This window comes from Suncus etruscus, chromosome X (genome assembly GCF_024139225.1).
Source record: "Suncus etruscus isolate mSunEtr1 chromosome X, mSunEtr1.pri.cur, whole genome shotgun sequence".
Lineage (NCBI taxonomy): Eukaryota > Metazoa > Chordata > Mammalia > Eulipotyphla > Soricidae > Suncus > Suncus etruscus.
In genome coordinates, this window is record NC_064868.1 from 2,576,115 (window position 1) to 2,596,032 (window position 19,918).

Sequence of the window (19,918 nt, forward strand, 5' to 3'; positions counted from 1 at the left end):
CAACAGCAGTGGATAGTCTTGTTTTTAGTGATGTATGCCTGTCTCAGTGGTGTAAGATATTTAATTGTTTTGATGTATCTCCTTATTATTAGTGATATGGAGCATTTTTAGAGGCCTAATTGCCATCTTTATTTCTCTTTTAGGAAGTGTCTTTTCATTTATTCTCTCCATTTTTGAATGGAGTTAGATTTTTTCTTGTTATGTTTGTTTACTAACATTTTTTTTGGTTTTGGGTCACACCCAGCAGCACTCTGGGGTTACTCCTGGCTCTATGCTTAGAAATCGCCTCTGGCAGGCACAGGGGACCATATGGGATGCCGGGATTTGAACCGCCATCCTTCTGCATGAAAGGCAAATGCCATACCTCCATGCTATTTCTCCAGCCCCATGGTTACTAACTTATATAACATATTTTAGTCCCTTATTTGATGGGTATTGGGTGAATAATTTTTCCCATTCCGTAGGTGACATTTTTACTCTAGGTATTGTTTCCTTTAAACTGCAGAAACTTCTCACTTTGATGTAAACCTATTTGTTTATCTCTGCTTTCACTTGTTTAGACAGTGCTTTTTCCTACATTTGAAGATGTCGTCAGTCTCAATGTCATGGAATGTTTCCCCTAAGTTTTCTTCTATAAACTTTAATGTTTGATAACTGATGTCAAAGTTTAATTCTTTTTGATTTGATCTTTGTGCATGGTTTTAGATAGAGGTCTAAATTTATTTTTTTCTTCTTGCATGTTGCTGACCAGTTGTTCCAACATCACTGGTTGAAGAGGCTTTCCTTCTTCCATTTTGCATTTCTTTTCCATTTGTCAAAGATTAATTGATTGTATGCTTCGGAGTCATACTCTGAATACTCAAGTCTATTCCGTTTAGTTGAGGGTCTGTTTTTGTTCCATTACCATGCTGTTTTAATGGTTATTGCATCACAGTAAATTTAAAGTTGAGGAAAATTGCGCCTCTGATCTGTTTTTCCCTTAAGGTTTGCTTTATCCATTATTGGGCATTTATTGTTCCAACTAAATTTCAGGCGTGTTTGTTCCATTTCTTTTAAGAATGCCATCGGTAAAGAGATTGCATTAAATCTATATATTGCTTTGGGGAGTATTGCCATGTTAATGATGTTAATCCTCCCAATCCATGAACAAGTATATGTCTATATTTTCTTTGTTATGTTTTATTTTTTTCAAGCAATGTTTTACAGTTTGCTTTATATAGGTCTGTCACTTCTTTAGTTCAGGTGACTCCAAACTATTTGAGTTTCTGAGGTGCTAGTCTGAATAGCTTTGTTTTTAAAAAGTGTTTCTTCTCTATCATTATTTCTGAATAAGAATTGTTATATTTGTGTTAATTCTGTCACCTGCCACTTTACTATATGAATCTACTGTCTCTAGGAGCTTTTTGATAGAGTCTTTAGGATATTCTAAGTATAGTATTTTGTAATCTGCAGACAGTGAGAGCTTGACTTTTTTCTATCCTATCTAGATGCCCTTTATATCTTTTTCTTGCCTAATTGCTCTGGCAAGTACTTACACTTCTATGTTGAATAGAAATGGCTATAAGGGTAAGCCTTTCCTTGTGCCAGACTTTAAAGGAAAGGCTTTTCTTTTTATTTCATTCAATATTTGACATGGGCTTGCGGTTAGTATCTTTGTCTATATTGAGTAAAGTTCCTTCCATTACCATTTTGATGAGAGTTTTTTTTTTATCAGGATTGGGTGTTGGACCTTATCAAATGCTTTCTTTGAAACTATTAATATGGTCACGTGGTTTTTAATTTTTGTTTAGATGATGTGGTGTATTATGTTAACCTATATATATGTTAAACTACCCTTAATTCTCTGAGGTGAATCCTACTTGGTCATGATGTATGACTTTCTGATGAGGCATTGTACCCTATTTGCTAAGATTCTGTTGAGGATATTTGCATTTGTGTTCATCAGGGATATTGGTCTGTAGTTCTCCATATTGTAGCATCTCTGTCTGCTTTTGGTTTCAGGGTAATAATAGATTCATAAAAACTATTTGGTAGTATTTCTGTTTCTTTCATTGCCTGTAATGGCCTGAGAAGTATATTCACTTGAAAGTTTGAAAGAATTCTTTTAGTATATCAATCTGGGCCTGTGCTTTTGTTTTTGTAAGACTACTGATTACAATTTTGATGTCTTCAATAGTGTTGTGTCTGTTCAGTTATGCTAGATCATTTTGGATCTACCTTGGGAGCTTATACGGGTCCAAGAATTTATCCATTTCTTCCAGGTTCTCATGTTTTGTGACATGGAGTTTCTCAGAGTAGTCTCTGATTAACCTTTGAATTTCTGTGTATCTATAGTAATCTGCCCATTTTCATTTCTGATTCCATTTCTTCCAGGTTCTCATGTTTTGTGGAGTAGTTTCTCAGAGTAGTCTCTGATTAACCTTTGAATTTCTGTGTATCTATAGTAATCTGCCCATTTTCATTTCTGATTCAGTTTATTTATTAAGTTTCTCTCTTCCTTTGGGGAGTTTGCTAGGGGTTTCTTTTATTTTGTTTATTTTTCTTAAAACAAATTTTTGCTTTCATTAATATTTTGAGTTTTGGGGGATATCCTATTCATTAATTTCTACTTTGAGCCCTATTATTTTCTTCCATCTTCTTATTTTTGGTTCATTTAGTTGATCACTTTACAATTTTAAAAGTTGTTCTATTAAGTTCTTTATGTAGGTTCCTTATTTCTCCCTGATGCATGCTTACAAAGTTATAACTTTTCCTCTTAGTATTACTTTAGCTGTGTCCAACAGATACTGTTAATTTTGTCTTATTATTGTTTGCTTCCAGAGATCTTTAGATTTTACTTTTGAATTCATCTCTGATCCACTGGTTAATCAGTAGTGAGATGTTTAATTTCCAGGTGTTAATATTTTCTTTATTTCTGCTTGTTATTCACTTCTAATTTCAGTTCAGTATGTTCTGAGAAATGCAGTTTGTATAATTTCTATTGCCTTTGTTTTATGTAGGTACATTTTTTGGGCTAGCATGTGGTCTATTTTGGAGAAACACATGTACATTGGAGAAGAATGTGTATCAATTTTCTGGTCATTGACACTATATATATATATATAACATATATGCCTAGAATTTTTTTCGTTTCTCTTTCCTAGACTATTATATCCTTGTTAAACTTCAGACTTGTTGACTGGTTAATTGGTGACAAGGCCCCATTGAAGTCTTCTACTATTATTGTGTTGTTATTGATATATTCCTTCAAGTTTGTTAGCAGTTCTTTTAAATATTTTGCTGGTCCCTCATTGCATGCAGATATTTAGGTGTGTGATTTTGTCCTGCTTTACATATCCCTTAATTATTAAGGAGTGTCCATCTCTGTTCCTTATGACTTTTTTAAGTCAAAAGTTTGTGTCATCTGAAATTAGTATGACCAATCCAGCCTTTTTAAGGGGCTCATTTGCTTGAATGATTGTCCTCCAATTTTTGAGTTTGAGTCTGTGTTTGTACTGATTATTCAGATGTATTTCTTGTAGGCAGCAAAACATTGGGTTCACCTTTTTGATCCATTATTGCCAGTCTTTGTCTCTTAACTCGTGCATTAAGTCCATTGACTTTGAGAGAGATGATTTTCACGGAAATTATTGATATCATTTAGTAGATATTTGGTGTGTCTTGTGGTCTGTCTTGTCTTAAAGTAGATCTTTCATATCATTCTAAAGACTGGCTTTGAGTTTGTAGTTTCTAAGCTATTGTTTATCTGTGAAGTTGTGCATCCTTTCTTCAAACCTGAATGTAAGTATGACTTGGTGAAGTATTCCTGGTCACTCATTCATTTTGTTGCAATTCATCAATATATCACACCACTGCCTTCAGGCCTTGTGAGTTTCTTCTAACAACCCTGCAGTAAATCATAGGTATGCTTAATTGAATTTAGTTTCCCATTTTAATACTGTAGCTTTCTATATCTCATCCCTATCTGTGGTGTTCGTCATTGTGACTAGAATATATGTTGGGGTGCTTTTCTTTGGATCTCTTTGGCTGCTTCTATTTGGGCATGTAGGATTTGGTTGTATGTATTCTTTATCTCTGGGAGTTTCTCTGCAATGATATCCTTGACTGTTGATGGAGTCATCTTCCTGTGTCTCTGGGATTTCAATGAGTTATGTTCTTTCTGTTGGGTTTATCAAAGACTACTATTTTAATATGTTTGCATTCTTTGATCACTTTTTCCATTGTCTGATAGTTTGTATTGAGGCTCTTTTTTAACCTCTTCTGTTTTATGGAGATGTTATGCATCTCATCTTTCAACTCACTGATTCTGTCTTCAGCAACTGTTACTCTATTGTAGAGGCTTTCCAATCACAGTTTTATTTTGCCTAACAAGTTCTTCAGCCCTGTTATTTTAGTTGAAATTTTTCTTATTGCTACTCTCAGATTCTCTTGTTTTTTATTTGTAGCACATTCCATTCATTCAATTCTTCCTTTGAGTTTTATAAAACATCCTCCATATTTATTCTCAAAAGTCCTTATCTGAGAGGTTAAATAGGTGGTTTGTACTTTTTGTTCACGGTAACTACCATTGCCATTCTCTAAACATGGTGGGGGGCTGTGTTATTTTGCCATTGTTGTGGTTGTATTTTGATTATATTTTTCTTTTTTTCTCATAATATTTTTATTTAAGCTACAAGATTATAAATATATTAGCAGTTGAGTTTCTACTATAGAAAAGACACCCTCTTCACCAGTGCAATATTCCCATTACAAATACAAATCCCATCACTCACATACCTCACACCCTGCCTGTATTAGAGACAGGCATTCTATTTTTTTTTTTTTTGGGTCACACCAGGTAGTGCTCAGGGGTTATTCCTGGCTCCAGGCTCAGAAATTGCTCCTGGCAGGCACGGGGGACCATATGGGACGCCGGGATTCGAACCGATGACCTCCTGCATGAAAGGCAAACGCTTTACCTCCACGCTATCTCTCCGGCCCCCAGGCATTCTATTTTTACCACTCATTACCATAGACATAATTGTTAGTGTAGCTATTTCTCTGACTGCACTCACCATTTTTTGTGGTAAGCTTCATATCATGGGCCAATCCTTCCAGCTTTAATCTCTTGGTCTCTAGGTATTATTCCAATACTCTCTTATTTTTATTAAAACCATAGATGAGTGAGATTATTCTGTGTGTGACTCTCTCCCTCTCCATTATGTATATGTACCATCTGTTTTTGGACATCTGGCTTGTTTCTGGATTCTGGTTATGGTTTATAGTGCTGCAATGAATATAGGTGTGCAGAGGTATTTTTATATTGAGTTTTTTTGTTCCTAGGATATATCCCTAGGAGTAGTATAACTGGATCATATGGGAGTTTAATTTCCAGTTTTTTTAGGAATATCCATATTGTTTTCCAGAAAGACTTGACTAGGCAGCATTTTCACCAGCAGTGAATGAGAGGTTCCTTTCTCCCCACATCCTCGTCAGCACTGATTGTACTTGTTTTTACATTGTGATGCGTGACAGTCTCTGTGGCATGAAATAGTACATCACTGTTGTTTTCATTTGCATCTCCCTAATGATTATTAATAGGGAGCACATTTTCATGTGATTTTTGGCCATCTGTATTTCTTCTATGAGGAAGTGTCTGTTCATTTTTCTCCCCAATATTTTGATGTGGTTAGTTGTTTTGTTCTTGTAAAGTTCTGCCAGTAACTTATATACATTAGATATTATCCACTTCTCTTTTAAGAATTGGGTGTGGGCCCGGAGAGATAGCACAGCGGTGTTTGCCTTGCAAGCAGCCGATCCAGGACCAAAGGTGGTTGGTTCGAATCCCGGTGTCCCATATGGTCCCCCGTGCCTGCCAGAAGCTATTTCTGAGCAGACAGCCAGGAGTAACACCTGAGCATGCCAGGTGTGGCCCAAACAAACAAACAAAAAAAAAGAATTGGGTGAATTGTTTCTCCCATTCTGTGGGTGATCTTTCTGTTCTAGAAATCATTTCTTTTGAAGTGAAGAAGGGTCTCAGTTAATATAGTCCAAGTTCTTTATATCTGCTTCCATTTGTTTGGACAATGCTTTGTCCTCCTTGAAGATGCATTTAGTCTCAATGTCATAGAGTATTTTCCCTACATGTTCTATATATCTTCTGGTTCCTTGTCTGATATCAAGGTATTTAATTCATTTGAGATTGATCTTTGTGCATAGTGTTATCCCAATACTAATTTTTAAATATATAAATCTTTATTTAAGCACCATGACTACAAGCAGGTTTGTTGTTGCATTTCAGTCATAAACAGAACACCCCTCTTCATCAGTGCAATGTTCCCACCACCAATGTCCTCCCTCCTTCCCCGCCCCTGCCTGTATTCGCGATAGGCATTCTACTTATCTCACTTTTTAACATTGTCGTGCTAGTTGTTAGTGTAGTTATTTTCCTAATAGCATTTACCACTCTTTTTGATGAGCTTCAAATTGTGAGCCAGTCCTTCTGGCTCTTCCAGCTCTTAACTCTTTTGTCTCTGGGCCTTATTATTCCTCTGACTTATTTAACTCAGCATAATAGATTCCATATACATCCATGTATAGGAAAATTGCATGACTTCATCTTTTCCTACAGCTACATAATATTCAATAGTGTATACATACCACAGTTTCCTTAGCCATTCATCTGTTGAAAGGCATCTTGGTTGTTTCCAGAATCCGGCTATTGTACATAGTGCTACAATGAATATAGATAGAAGAAAGGATATTTGAATTGTATTTTTGTGTTCCTAGGTATATCCCTAGGAGTGGTATAGCTGGATTATATGGGGGCTCAATTTCTAGTTTTTTTGAGGAAGTTCCATATTGCTTTCCATAAAGGCTGGAGAAGACGGCATTCCAACTAGCAGTGAATGAGATTTTCTTTCTCTCAACATCCCTGCCAGCACTGATAATTCTTGTTCTTTATGATGTGTGACAGTCTCTGTGGCATGAAATGGTACCTTATAGTTGTTTAGATTTGCATCTCCCTATTGATTAGTGAGGTGACACCTTTTTTCATGTATCTTTTGGCCATTTGTATATCTTCTTTGAGGAAGTGTTTGTTCATTTCTTCTCCACATTTCTGATGGTTTTAGATGTTTTTCTCTTGTTAATTTCTGTCAATATCTTGTATATCTTAGACATTAGCCCCTTATTTGATGAGTATTGGGGGAATAGTTTATCCCATTTTGTGGGTGGCTTTAGTATCCTAAGTAGTATTTCCTTTGAGGTAAAGAATCTTCTCTGCTTAATATAGTCCCATCTGTTTATCTATGCTTCCGTTCTTGAAGATGCCTTTAGTCTCAATATCATGTGTTTTACCTATGTGTTGTTCTCTATACCTTATTTTTATGTAATGATATCAAGGTATTTAATCCATTTGGATTTGATCTTTGTGCAAGGTGCAAAATTTAGGTCTGAGTTTGCTTTTGTGCAAGTGGCTGACCCGTTGTGCCAACACCACTTGTTGAAAAGATTTTCCTTGCTACATTTTGCATTTATTACCCTTTAAAATTTTTTATTTATTGTATGCCTGGGAACATTCTCTGAATACTCAAGTCTATTCCACTGATCTGAAGGTCTGTCTTTACTCCATTACCATGTTTTTTTAATGACTGTAGCTTTGTAATACAATTTAAATATGAAGAAAATGATAAGGAGTAAAGATTTTTAGTTAATTTCTACTGAGAATAATATTTGTCATTGGCTTGTGATAGATGGCCTTAATTATACTAAGAAAAGTTCCTTCAATTCCCATCTTGTTTAGAGTTATCAAAAATAGGTGCTGGACCTTATCAAATGCTTTTTTGCATCTATTGATATGATCATACGGTTCTTATTTTTCTTTTGTGGATATGATGTATTTGGGGGGTCACACCTGGCTGCACTCATGAATTACTCCTGGCTCTCTGCTCAGAAATGACTCCTGAAAGGCATAGGGGATGCCAGGATTCTAACCATCATTCATCCTGGATGGGCTATGTGCATGGCAAATGCCCTACCACTATGCTATCTCTCTGGCCCTGTGATATGGTGTATTATGTTGATTGAGTTGCAGATATTAACTCATCCTTGCATCTCTGAATTAAAACCTACTTGGTTTTGATGAGGTTTTGTATCCTATTTGCTCGTATATTGTTGAGGATCATTGCTTCTGTTTTCATTACTGATGTTGGTTTGTAGTTTTCTTTTGTGCTCCATCTCTGTCTAGTTTTGTTATTAGGGTGAGATTAGATTAATAATTCTATTTGGGAGTGCTTTTTTCTATAATTTTCTAAAAGTGCCTGAAAAGTGTTGGTAGTATATCCTCTTGAACGTTTTGAAAGAATTTGTTAATTTTAAAGAATTTGTCAGTGAATGCATCTGTGCCTGGGCTATTTTTATGGGAAGAATTTTATTATAATTTAAATTTAATCACTAATGATGGATATGTTTATATATGCTATATAATCTCAATTCAAATGTGGAAGTTTATAAGATTCCAAGAATTTATCTCTTGTTTGGTGGCACAGAGTTTCTCAAAGTTGTCTCTGACTACCCTTTGAATCTCTGTTGTATCTTTAGTGAGGTCCCCCCTTTTACTTCTAATTCGGTGTATTATGTTTTTCTCTCTCCCTTTCTTTGTGAGTTTTGCTAGTGGTTGATCGATCTTGTTATTTCAAAGAATCAATTTTTGCTTTCATTGATCTTTTGAATTGTTCTTTAGTTTTCCACTTCATTAGTTTCTGCTCTAAGCTTTATTATTTCCTTCTGCATGACTATAATGGGCTCATTTTATTGATCAATTTCTTACTTAATTTTTAAGTAGAATTAAAATATTATTGAGAAGCTACTTTTTTGAGAAGCTACTTTTTGACAATTATAATTTTTTAATTTTTATTGCGACCAATGTGAATTACAAGTCTTTTACAGTTATATTTAAGGTACATAGTGACAGCGAATTTGGGCCATTCTGATCACCAATGTTGAACTCTCTCCGCCTCTGTTTCCGATATTCATCCCTTACCTCCACACATTGCCTCCTGGACTGCTAGGGTATAAGGTCCCTTTGTGTATAGCTTGTTGGAAGTTGTGTCTCTTTATTCTATTGTCATTAATTTTGGATTGGGTATTTGGGTTCGCTCATTTTTTATTTCTACTCAGTGTTCAGGAGACTGCTTGCCCCTGGTACAGCACACTTTTTTCTCTCAGTTTATGAGGCAGAACCAGATGATTCATGTTCTGCGATTTCTATGGGGGGGGGGAGGAAAAGCTTGTGGGAGCCCCTATCTAGAAACTATAAAGAAAAAATTTCTTTTTTGGTTTTTGTATCACACCCGGCAGTGCTCATGGGTTACTACTAGCTCCAACCTCAGAAATTGCTCCTGGCAGGCTCAAGGGACCATATGGGATGCCAGGATTCAAACCGCTGACCTTCTGCATGAAAGGCAAATGCCTTAACTCTATGCTATCTCTCCGGCCCCAAATTTAAAAGAAAAAATAAAGGCAAACAAAAAACCATACCAAACTAAAACAATAATAAAACACAACAACAACAAACAACAACAACAATAACAATAAAAAGGAAGGGGTACTATAGTGGCAAGGTGTTTTATTTCTTTGCACATGCACAAAGTATGGAGAAAGTAGAAAGAAAATTCTCTTGGCTTAAGAGATGCAGGGATTCTCATCCCTTGAAGCATACTGTCATGGGAACAACTACAGGCTCCAGACATATTCATTGTTGAACCACAAAGTCTTTTAATGGTGCCAGGAAATGTTCTGCTCAGTTGTGGTTGTCAAAAGCAGTCCTCTGTAATTCAAGATCTTGTTTTTTTGTGCATACCCTAGGACAAAGTCTGGGATAGAGTCTTTCTTTATGGTTCCAGAATTTCTGCTTCATCACGGTTGTTGTAGTCAGTCTTCTGTAAGTAATGATCTTGTTTTTTGCATAGATTCTAGGACAAAGTATGCGATAGAGTCCTTCTTTATGGTTCCAGAAGTCCTGTTTAGTTGTGGTTATCAATGTCAGACCTCTGCAATAAGAGATTTCTTTTCATAAATCCTAGAATTAAGCCTATGTTAGAGTCTTTATAGTCTCAGGAAAGTTCTGCTCAGTTGTGATCGTCAAAGTCAGTATTCTGTAATTAGTGATCTTGGGTTTTGCACAGATCAAAGGACGGTGTGTTTTCTGATTTAATCTCACTGATAGGTGATGTGGTAGGGCAACCTGCCCTTAAAACAAGTTGTTGTCGTATCATCATCAGGATGGTGTATCAGCCTAGACTGGTGCAAATTGATGCCAGAGCTATATTAGGAACCTCCCCCAAAATTTTGATTCATGGTGCTTTTGCAAGGAACTGTGTAAGTTCTAAGGTTGGGGTCTGAAGTCTGGTATTGGAGGGTTGATGTCTGATCACATGAGATATAAGTTGAGTCCCCATGACAAATGTTCAGTGTGGGAGTTGCCTAGTATTATAAAATTTATGGTTTCTTATCTATAGTAGATTAGAGCTCGTTTTTATACATAGGAATTCCCAATTAGTGCGCCTATCAAAAAGAAATTATGCCATTTTATATTTTTGGTGCATTTTTGGGTAAGAATGACAAGCTATGTAATCCTGTGTCCTGGTTTTGACCTGAGCTTTTATCCCCAGCAAGACTTTATCTAGTAGACTTTTGTACCAAGGAGGAATAAATAAGCAAAGGAAAAAAAGGATGATGGAGACTATCTTTACATTTGGAAGTAAACACACTGAGAGGTATAAGAAACTCAACAATCAAATATATAGATATCCCCATTAATTCTTCTGAGATAGTCTTTGAGTGGGGTCTGAGGCATAGTTGCATCCCACACTGTGGTCTTATTGAGTCTGAAAAAAGTTTGCAGCAGTAAGGGATCAGGTAGTGTCCTGGAGCTGGTGGTTGTTCTGGAGCTGAATCAGGTAGCATGCAACAGTCCACACTGAGGGCTTGTGTGAGAAGAAGAGCTGGATAGTATGATCCAGCAGGAGCTGTGTTGCAACTTCTTGTCAGGGCGTGAGATGTGGACCTGAGTGGGTGTGCTTATGCTTTGGGAGCTGTGTGGTAGCTTACTGGGGCATCGGGTTGGTCTAGTTTCCTAATTAATAACTGAGGGTAAAGAAGAGATAACAAATCGGGATTGAGGGGATGAGTGGATAGAAGGAGATCTGAATGGGGGGAGGAGGGAAAATATATAAGGGGGCTATATACAATATAGTCATAGATTATTTACAATATAGATTAGGTAAACATAGAGGAGTCCAATGCATACATGCAAACTCATGCCCACTTTTAGACAGGCATTAGAGATCTACTCATAAGTTTTAGTTGAAGGCCTGACCCTTATAGGATGGGTCTGAGTGCTTAAAAATAATTGAATTAAGAAAAGATAAATGCTTACCTAAAATAAATTAATAATAACATAATTTATATAAAGTCTATATATATTATGTGTAATATAATACAGATCTTTGTAGTGTGAGGATGGTTGAACACCTGTTCGCTCTAAACAGCTGTTTTTGTTGTTGCAGATTTCATTGTGTGATAAATGAGAGTAAAGGTTTCATGTTTCTTCTCTTCTGCTGGATTTGATCACTTATCCTCATTACACCCTGGCACCTATGGTGTTTGGAGTATCTAATATTTAGAGCATTGTGTTTCTTCATGGAGTATTATATGTATTTATAGTATATATTTTAAATACCACAAAAAGTGAGATCATTCTGTATTTATCCTTCTTTTTCTGGCTTCATTTAACATATTTTCTAGTTCCATCCATGTTGTGTAAATTGCATGATTGTATCAGTTCTTTCTGCTATGTTATATTCCATTGTGTATATGTGCCTCATCTTCATGATCCACTCAACTGTTGTTGGACATGTAGGTAGATTCTTAGTCTTGGCAATTGTAATGAGTACAATGAATAGTGGTGTGCATACATACTTTTGGATGAATGGGGCTAGATACCCAAGAGTGGAATTGCTGTGTCATATGGCAGCTTAATTTTGAGTTTACTGAGAATCCTCCATACTGTTTTACATAGGGATTGAACCAGAAAGTATTCCCACCAGCAGTAGGTAAAAGTTCCTCTTTTTTTTACTGTATTCTCACCTACAGAGATTTGTCCTATTATTTTTGATATGTGTCATTCTCACTGGTGTAAAGTGGTACCTCATTGTTGTCTTGATTTGGATTTCCCTAAAAATAAGTGATGGTGAACATGTTTTCATGTATCTATTGAAAATCTATTGGTCTTCCTCAAAGAAGTATCTATTCACTTCTCCCCAGTTTTGATTTTTTTTTTATTTTTTAATTATGACAACAAAGATGCAAAGAAAGAGGACAGGGTAAAGTTACAGTGGAAGCCCAGTCACCCATAAGCAGAATTCTCGGTAGTCCCATCGATGATATCCCAGCCTTGATCTTTCAACCAAAGAAAATTAAGAAAAACAAAATTGAACCCATGTACAATACAATTAATTTGTCCCTCAAATCCCCAGTTGTATTACATACTATTTCTTAGCAGCACACAATATAATACAAAGAGATTAGACTTATGTAACTCCTTAAACATTGAGGGCAAAGTACATTTATCTAGTTCCATGCACATGCTTACTAGTTTAAGTTAACCTCAAAAGTTTTAGTGGGTTGTTTTTCTTAAGGATTGGAGTCAAGGGAACATAGTAAAAAATGGTATTAAAGTGGCATTTGTTTGCATAGGCCCACCAAAACATAAGGGACATGGAAAGAAAAATTATGGTCTAAATACAAGGAGACCCTACCCCTGAAGTTTCCTGGCACAGGACTGACTCTAGGCTCCAGGCAAACTAGTTTGTCCAATTCAAGTCATCGTCTGTAGTGGCAATACACCTTGATTCCTCACATAGTCTCTGTTGTTGGTATCATGCTTCTGTATTAATGGTCCTGGAGTCTGCATATCCCATATTGCAGTCAGGAAGGTGCATAGCATCCTCTCGTTTCACCTCACACTTAAGGGGCACTAGAAAGAACCATGTCCTGTAGAGCAGGTCATTGTTGTTGTCACGTCTTCTCAGTGTAAACGGAAGTCTCTTTTTAGGAGGTCGATGTCAGACCCTTGGTAGTGTCTTTCCTGGTAGAGGACTGCTTCCAGCTGTTGCTATAAAAGACCTTGGATGTTTCGTAGATAGCTTGCCTGGTTCTGGCGTGAATGGAGGATGCCCATTCTTCTGAGGCCTGTGCCAGGTCATTATATCAATGTTTAGGGTGTAAGGTACATTGTACTGAGATTTATTAGATAAGAACTTATCTGTATGTATAGTGTTTTCCCATTTTAATGTGTCTATGCAAACAAGGATCAATGCCATGAAGCGTTATCGGCCCATCTAGAGGCAATAGGAACAAGACCAGCAATTTCCATGACATAGTTCAATCATAGGCATTAAACTGAGGGACAGTTCCACCAACAATCCTTATTGAACAGCTTACAAAGAAAAGACAAGATAAAAAGTGGATAGAAACATCATGGTAGAAGAATATAGAGAGAGTTACAGCCGTTAAAGAAAATATACATAAAATATTCAAAAGATATATGTGTTCAATTTATATCCTTCTAAATAGTTCTGGGATTCTTAGATCCACTGTATGTCTTTGGTCTGAGATTAGAACTGTGTATTATTGAAGTTAAGAAGGGTAAATCTGGGGTACTGATAGTTGGGAGGAGTAAATGTTCGCGCGGGGGCAGTTGCCCCCGCGCGGTTTGCATCATGTAGACTAGTATGAAATTGCCAGTGACAGCCTGAGTATAACTGACCAGCTATCTGCCACCCCACATTTCAAACACCACCCCCCAAGCCAATCTCAGGAGCTCAAGCCCCACCCTAGGCCAATCTCTGCAGCTGGCCTGGGAGTGGGGAAAACCCAGGGTGCCCCATCAGGTCCTCCCAGAAACCCACCTGGAGATCCGGAGGAAAGGGGGAGAGGGGGGTCGGGTGACCCAGGTCCGGGCCCCCCTACCCTAGGCCGGGCCAAGTGGCCCCTGGCACATACGGAGGTCTGCCAGGAGCCAGCCCGTGCCGGCTGAAAATCCTGCCCCAGGAAGGGAGGAAGGCCCTCCCAGGCCCCAAGGACCAGAGCTCAAGCCCCACCCTAGGCCAATCTCTGCAGCTGGCCTGGGAGTGGGGAAAACCCAGGGTGCCCCATCAGGTCCTCCCAGAAACCCACCTGGAGATCCGGAGGAAAGGGGGAGAGGGGGGTCGGGTGACCCAGGTCCGGGCCCCCCTACCCTAGGCCGGGCCAAGTGGCCCCTGGCACATGCGGAGGTCTGCCAGGAGCCAGCCCGTGCCGGCTGAAAATCCTGCCCCAGGAAGGGAGGAAGGCCCTCCCAGGCCCCAAGGACCAGAGCTCAAGCCCCACCCTAGGCCAATCTCTGCAGCTGGCCTGGGAGTGGGGAAAACCCAGGGTGCCCCATCAGGTCCTCCCAGAAACCCACCTGGAGATCCGGAGGAAAGGGGGAGAGGGGGGTCGGGTGACCCAGGTCCGGGCCCCCCTACCCTAGGCCAGGCCCTGTGGCCCCTGGCACATACGGAGGTCTGCCAGGAGCCAGCCCGTGCCGGCTGAAAATCCTGCCCCAGGAAGGGAGGAAGGCCCTCCCAGGCCCCAAGGACCAGAGCTCAAGCCCCACCCTAGGCCAATCTCTGCAGCTGGCCTGGGAGTGGGGAAAACCCAGGGTGCCCCATCAGGTCCTCCCAGAAACCCACCTGGAGATCCGGAGGAAAGGGGGAGAGGGGGGTCGGGTGACCCAGGTCCGGGCCCCCCTACCCTAGGCCGGGCCAAGTGGTCCCTGGCACATACGGAGGTCTGCCAGGAGCCAGCCCGTGCCGGCTCTGATTTTTTTTTTAGGTTTTCTGTCGCTAACCTTTTTGGGTGCTTTGTATATCTTAGATATGAAACCTTTATCTGACCTGTTGAGTGCAATTTTTTCCTGTTCCATTAGCTAGATTCTAGATTTAGCCCATATTTCTTTTTCCCATACAGAAACTTTTTAGTTTGATGTAGTCCCATTTATTTAGTTTTAATGCTATAGCTCTTTCCATTGTCATTCTATCATCAAAGATATTTTGATGTATAAGTCTTGTACTGTTCTGCCTGTGCAGAACATTACAGCTTCGGGCTTGATTTTAAGGTCTTTAACCCATTTTAATTTGACTATTGTGTAAGGTTTGAGGTATGAATAAATCTTTAACTTCTTATAGGTGGTTATCCAATTGTTCCAACAGCAATTGTTGAAGAAACTGGCTTTGTTCCATTCCAAATCCTTGGCTACTTTGTAAATATTAGATCACAATATATTTGAGGGTATGCCACTGTATAATCTAGTCTGACCTATTGGTCTGAGCCTCTGTCTTTGTTCCAAGTACCATGCTGTTTTGATCACTATGGATTTATAATAAATATTCAGGTTAGGTAAATAAATGCCACCCATTATTTTGGTTTTTAATATGGATTTGGCTAACCTAGGTCTTTTGTGGTTCTACAACTTTATAATTGTTTGTTCTAAGTCTTTAAAATGACGACTTAATTGATAGGGATTGCATTGACTCTATATAGTAATTTAGGTAATATGATCCTTTTGATGATGTTGTTTCTTCCTACCCATGATCATGGGATGTTCCTCCAATTCCTTAGGTCCTCTTCAATATCTTTTTGAAGCGTACTGTAGTTTTCATGGAATAGGTCTTTCATCTCGCTTGATAGGTTGTTTCCTAAGTACTTGATTTTCTGAGATACTAATTTAAATGGGTTGGACACCTTTATCACTTTCTTCTCTGCTTCACTATTTGTATAGAAGAATGATACTGCCTTTGTATATTGACTTTGTAGCCAGCACTTTTCTGTATTGTTTTATTGTTTCTAGGAGCTTTTCTGTGGACTCTTTACGGTTTTTGATGTATATCATTATCACCTGCAAATAGAGACAATTTGACTTCCTCTTTTCCTATTTGGATTCTTTTGATTTTCTTCTCTTGTCTGATTGCTATTTCTAGCACTTCTAAAACTATGTTAAATAAGAGTGGAGACTGTGGACACCCTTGCCAAGTACCTGACCTTAGTGAAAATGCTGTCAGTTTTTTACCTTCAAGGTTAATGTTAGTTGTGGACATTTTATAGATAGCTGTAACTAGCTTGAGGAAGGTTCCTTCCAACTCTATTTTACTGAGTGTTTTAATCATTAATGAGTATTGGGTTTTATCAAATGCCTTCTCTGCATTGATTGATATGATCATGTGGTTTTTTACTTTCTTTTTGCTGATGTGATGTATGGTGTTGATTTATTTCTATATGATGAACCAGTCTTGCATCCCTGGAATGAAAACCACTTGGGTTTCATAATCTTTTTGATTTGTTGTTAGATTCGTTTAGCAAGATTTTGTTGAGGATATTTTTATCCATGTACATAAATTAGATTGGTCTCTAGTATTTGTTCTTGGTTTTATCTTTTCCAGCTTTGGGAATGAACATGATATTAACCTCATAAAGAAATTATGCAAGAATCCTGTCTTTTCAATATTTTAAAAGAGCCCCAAAATTAATGGTAGTATTTCTTCTCTGAGTATCTGATAGAATTTACCTGTAAAAACATCTGCTCATGGACTTTTATTCTTGGGGAGTGTCTTAATTACTGTTTCAATTTCCTTTGATATGATTGGCCTGTTTAGGCTTTATACTTTCTCTTTATTATGTCTCAGGAAATGATATTTTTTCCAGAAATCTGTCGATTTCTTATGAGTTCTCCAACTTAACTGATTACAGTTGTTCATAGTGAACCCACATGATGTCTCGGATTTCTTGAGCTTTTGTTTTAATCTCTCCCCTTTTCTTTGTGATTCTATTTATTTGGGTGTTTTTCCTTTTTTCTTTGAAAGTCTTGTCAGCAGTTTGTCAATCTTGTTTATTCTTTTAAAAAACCAGCTCCTTGTTCCTTTGATTCTTTGTATTGTTTTATTTGTTTTTATGTTCTTTATATCTGATCTGATTTTTATCATTACTTGTCTTCTACCTGTGTTTGGCTTTCTTTGCGTCTGGTTTTCTAGATCCTAAGGTGTCCCTTTAAGGTATTGATGTTGTCATGTTTTCTATTTTCTAATGTAGGCCTGTATTGCTATTAATTTTCTCCTAAGTATTGCTTTTGCTGTGTCCCATAGCTTTTGGCAATTTGTTACTCCATTGAAATTCTTCTCAAAAATATTTTTAGTTCTTCCATCATTTTTTCTGATCCAGCTGTTGGTGAGCAGCACGTTTTTTGTCTCCAGTCTTCCTTTTTACAGTCAGTCAAGATCTCTGTTGCAATGTGGTATGATACTGTGCTTGGTATCATTCTTATATTTTTGATTTTATGTAGTTCAATCTGAGTTCTAAGGTGTGGTCTGTCTTAGAATAGTTGCCATGAGCACTTAAGAGATTGTATATTTCATTTTCTGAAATTGGAGGGTCGTGTATAAGTCCATTAGTCCTAGTCCTTCTAGTTTCTGATTTAGGGCTCATGTCTTAGCTGGTGTTCTGCCTAGTTGATATTTATAATGGTATTAATGGTGTGTTAAAATCTCCCACTACTATCACATTTCCATCCATATGTTTCTCCAGCTTAATGAGCAAAATCCTTATGTATTTTGCTGGCTCTACATTTGGTGCATAAATGTAAATTAGAATTAGTATTTCTTGGTGTAAGTTTCCCCTGACCAATAACTATTACCCATCTTTGTCTCTGAGCACTTTCTTGAGTGGTTGAATGTAATTTGGTCTAATATAAGTATAGCTGTCCCAGCTTTTTATCCCAGTGACTTGAATAATTGATTTCCACCCTTTTATTCTAAGCATGTGTCTGTACTGATCTTTTAGGTGTGTTTCCTGCAGGCAGCAGTTATCTGGTATTTGTTTCCTGATCCAACCCCTTAATTTGTGTCTTTAATGGATGAGTTAAGTCCATTGACATTTAAGATTATTGACAGTTACGGTTGTTGTTCTGTTATATGGTTTAAGGTTATTTTTGTTGCAATTGAGTATTTGTGTTGAGCAATTGATCTCTGAGAATTTCATTAAGAGTTGGTCTGGTTAGCACAAATATTGTGATTTATTTTTTCTCTGAGAATATTTTAGTCCTCCCTCCCATGTAAATGACAGTTCCAAACTAGTGTACTCTAGGTTGGAAGTTTCTTTCATTCTGTAGTCTAAATATGTCGTTCCACTGCCTTCTTACTTGAATTGTTCAAATAGAAGGTCTGATTTGATTGTTTTTGTTTTTACTTTGTACTTGAGGTTATTTTTCTCCCTTCTTTAAATAATTCATCTATCTCTTTGTGTTTTTTTTTTTTTTTGCCATTTGGGTTACTTTATGACTTGATGTTGGTCTACCATGGTTTATTTTATTTAGAACTCCTTTGGTCTCTTGGATTTTTACAGGTGACTCTTTCTAGAGGGTTGGAAAATTCACTGATATTATATCCCTCACTACCTTTACTTCCCACTTCTCTTTTTCCTCTCCTGGCATTCCTATAAGTTGTAGATGATTTCTTTTTGTCTTTTTCATTAAGCACATTACATTTTCTTCTAATTTTTATTCATTGTTCATTAAACACCTTACATTGTCTTCTAATAATTTGTCTCTCATTTCTTTTTTTTCTTTTTTTTTTTTTTTTTGGTTTTTGGGCCACACCTGGTGGTGCTCAGGGGCTACACCTGGCTGTATGCTCAGAAATAGCTCCTGCTAGGCACGGAGGACCATATGGGACACTGGGATTCGAATCAACCACCTTTGGTCCTGGATCGGCTGCTTGCAAGGCAAACGCCACTGTGCTATCTCTCTGGGCCCACATTTCTTTTTTTTTTAATGTAAATGCAAGGGAGTTTACTCAAATATGTTTGGACCAACATCTCCAAAAAATGTTTACATGACAATTTTAAAGGATTCCAAGACTTGTTAATGGGGATCCCCAACTCTGAGAATTGATCTTTTTAAAATTATTGGAACTTAATTTTTTCATATTTTAATAGTATATTTATTTAAGCACCATAATTACAAATATGTTTGTAGTTGGGTTCCAGTAATAAAAAGAACACTCCCCACCCCTACACCAGTGCAACATCCCCAACACCAGGGCCCCTCATCTACATACCCCACCCTGCCTCTATTAGAGACAGGCATTCTACTTCTCTTATTTATTTATTTATTTATTTATTTATTTATTTATTTTGGTTTTGGGGCTACACCAGGTGATGCTCAGGGGTTACTCTTGGCTATGCATTCAAAAATCACCCCTGGCTTGAGGGAGCATATGGGACACCGGGGGATCAAAGTGCAGTTCATCTTAGATTAGTGCAAGCAAGGCAAGTTCCCTACTGCCTGCACCACTGCTCTGGCTCCACTTATAACAATTTTTATGATAGTTGTTAGTGTATTTATTTCTCTAACTGCACTCACCAATCTTTGTGGTGAGTGTCAGATAGTGGTCCAGTTCTCCGGCCTTTATCTCTATTGTCTCTGGCCATTATTATGATAATGTCTTATTTTTCTTAAAACCAATAGATGAGAGAGACAATTCTATGTTTATCTTTCTCCCTCTAACTTATATAACTCAGCATAATAGTTTCCATTTTCATCCATGTAGAAGAAAATTTTATGACTTCTTCTCTCCAGATGACTGCATAATATTCCATTGTGTATATGTTTCAGTTTCTATAACAATGCATATGTTGAGTCATCTTGATATTTTCCAGGTTCTGGTTACTTTAAATAGTGCTGTAATGAAAATTTTTGTAAGGTGGTCATCTTTGTATTTTGTTTTTGTGTTCTTAGGGTATATCCTGAGGTCTGGTATAGCTGGATAACATAGGTGCTCAAATTCCATTTTTTGATGAATTTCTA